Here is a 3557-nt window from a genome sequence, read left to right as displayed (position 1 = left end):
CAGATGGTGACTGCAGCCATGAAATTAAAAGACGCTTACTCCTTGGAAGGAAAGTTATGACCAACCTAGATAGCATATTCAAAAGCAGAGACATTATTTTGACAATAAAGTCCGACTAGTCAAGGCTATGGTTTTTCCTGTGGTCATTTATGGATGTGAGAGTTGGACTGTGAAGAAGGCTGAGTGCCGAAGAATTGATGCTTTTGAACTGTGGTGTTGGAGAAGACTCTTGAGAGTCCCTTGGACTGCAAGGAGATCCAACCAGTCCATTCTGAATGAGACCAGCCCTGGGATTTCTTTGGAAGGAATGATACTAAAGCTGAAACTCCAGTACTTGGGCCACCTCATGCGAGGAGTTCACTCATTGGAAAAGATGCTGGGAGGGATTGGGGGCAGGAGGAGAAGGGGACGCCAGAGGATGAGATGGCTGGATGGCATCACTGACTCAATGGACGTGAGTCTGAGTGAACTCCGGGAGTTGGTGATGGATAGGGAGGCCTGGCGTGTTGTGAATCATGGGATGGCAAAGAGTCAGACATGACTAAGCGACTGATCTGATCTGATCTGAAAGAAATATTTAATTGCTGTGGCACAGAGTGTATGAAGTGTGACAACTTAACAGTAGTCTAAGGGGAGGGGAAGACTTCTAAATATATAAATAATTATGACATCATTTCTCTTTTCCCTTCTCTTCCAACAAAACAACTAAGCTAGGTCAAAGAAAACAAATGAATATATCTAGCTCCTTGTAGAGATACACTGATATTTTTACTACACATTTAATCCATGTTTCACTGCAGTAAGCAATACAGGTGAACATCTGATTATTCAATCATCTGATATTCTTCACAAAAGCTGGAAATTACACTCATTTTAATCTTGTGTTAGCAGGCAGTAAACATAGCTTGAAGCTGGCCAAGTGGCTGTTTGTAAAATGCTGGGAAATTGCCTGAGGATGTAGAATAGCTCTTTTGGCCTCTACTTTCCACCTCAGTTCAGCAAAAGAGAGAGGTGGCAATATACCCAGTACCTCAGCTACCAGTTTCTGCATCTGTCAGCTTTATACCCTAGAAAAATCTTAACTGAACCATCACTTATTGAACAAATTTCCACATACTAAACCTGAGGAAGTAGTTTCAGCCCACTGGTGGTATAGCCAGTGCTAACCACAGTGACCACTGAATTCTTCTTAAAAATTATTTTTTAAAAAAAAAAAGCTAGATCAAATCGTGTAAGAAAATGTTTCCTTGCTTTAACTGAAACACAATGAGTAACAGATCTGTAAAATACAGAAATTTCTATTTAGTTCTTTCTGTTCATGTGACTTTGGAGTAGATTACAAATCCTAAGGGATATTTTAAGCCTATTTCCTACCATTGGGCTTCCCTGGTGACTCAGACCGTAAAGCGTCTGTCTGCAATGCAGGAGACCCGGGTTCGATCCCCAGGTTGGGAAGATCCCCTGGAGAAAGAAATGGCAGTCCACTCCAGCATTCTTGCCTGGAAAAATCCCATGGATGGTGGAGCCTGGTAGGCTACCTTCCACAGGGTCGCAAAGAGTCAGACACGACTGAGGGACTTCACTTTCATTTTCATTTTCCTACCATTGCAACTTTTAAGTATGTAAAACAAACTCACCACATTTTTAAATTTCACCATCATTTTTTGATACCAAATAAAATGCTACTGCTAGTTAGAGCTATTTGATGCTGTTTGTTGGATGAACAAATGACATCTATCTCAGAGTAATCATGTTACTTCTTTGTATTGTCAATCTCTATTACCCTTCATCCAAATATATCCATAACCAGGATTACTTCTTTACATACTACATAAAGTGTCTTGGTTTGTGGCACAAATTGATATCTGCAGAGTCTGGGGATCGTTGGGATGACAACTGACTGATTTTCTGCTTCTGTTTCCCAGTGTTTCCATTTGCTTCAATTCACTATCCCTCCACACATCCTTCTATAGTGTCATCTTCCACCCCTCTAATAGCTTTGCCATTGTCATCTGTCTGCACTGACAGATTGTACTTTAAACTGATTTTATTCAGTTTAGGAAATACATTTCATATTATATATATATGTGTGTGTGTGTGTGTGTGTGTGTAGATAGATAGGATTACATATCATGTAGGAATAGGAATATATATCATGATAGGAATATGATAGGAAAAACATTCTTCTGGGACCTAGAGTCTGATCTTAATAAAGTAGAGTTATTTGTTTTTTAAGCTCTGAGGAAATTGTTCTACAGTGGTAGGCTCAGGTCCTATTATCTAACTGATATATTGCAGTGCTTTAAAAAGCTTCAGCTGGATTTACAAATGGAACTATGATTGTAACTATCATTTTTTTCTGTTTGTTTAAAATCCTGTGTCTTTCTAAAAATAGAATCTAAGAACAAAGAAAGATAATAACAAAAACACATTCATTTTCCTTTGCTAGATGTTAGCCTCAAATTTATTACTGATATTCTCAGCAGCCAATGCAGAAAGGGAAATGAAATTTATAGTGTTTATAAAATACATATATATATGTACTGCTGCTGCTGCTAAGTCACTTCAGTCGTGTCTGACTCTGTGCGACACCATAGACGGCAGCCCACCAGGCTCCCCCGTCCTGGGATTCTCCAGGCAAGAACACTGGAGTGGGTTGCATTTCCTTTTCCAATGCATGAAAGTGAAAAGAGAAAGTGAAGTTGCTCAGTCATCTCCGACTCTTAGCGACCCCATGGACTGCAGCCCACCAGGCTCCTCCATCCATGGGATTCTCTAGACAAGAGTACTGGAGTGGGGTGCCATTGCCTTCTCTAATATATATGTACATGTACACATACACATATATTTTTTCTTAAGGGAAACAAGCTATCCCTGTTAGTGTACTAAGCTTATTTCTCCCATAGATTCTCATAAACAGACCCTTCAACAAATACTAGTTGAACCTTGCAAATGTAAATTATGTATCCAAATGCTTTCCAAAGTTCATGAAGTCTCAATGTAAATTTCAGTTCCACTGTTCCTATTGACATTTTTGGTTTTGCATTCTCTCCTCCATTAATTATGACACTATTTTGGCAAGATGTGTCTATTCTCAGTTTCAGTCCAAACAAGGGCACAGACTTCTGTTCTTTCACGGCCACATCCCAGACACCAAATCAGTACCTGGTATATAGCCAGCTCACTAATATTTGTCAAATGAATAAATGAAATTTGTGACTTGAACAATCATGGAACTTTTTTAAAGAGTTTATCTCCATTTGTTATCTTTAGCCAAATATATCTAAGATCCCAGGGTTAGTTTTTCCCAGAAGTCTTTCAATCTTTCTAGTTGTCATATAACTGGAAATAGTGGAATATTCCAAATTTCTGTTACTCACAACAATAAAATAATCTACAGTGTTTTATTTATATTTTCTTATATATATATATTATATATATATATGTAGGTAAATAAATCAAATTGAAATCTATGAATCTGAAAAAATATATAACATCTATGCTATGTTTGTAACAATTTGTTTCAAATAATGTAAACAATTTTAAACCAATAACTA

This window comes from Bison bison, unplaced genomic scaffold (assembly GCF_000754665.1).
Source record: "Bison bison bison isolate TAMUID 2011002044 unplaced genomic scaffold, Bison_UMD1.0 scf7180017864459, whole genome shotgun sequence".
Taxonomy (NCBI): Eukaryota; Metazoa; Chordata; class Mammalia; order Artiodactyla; family Bovidae; genus Bison; species Bison bison.
This window is presented reverse-complemented; position numbering follows the sequence as displayed.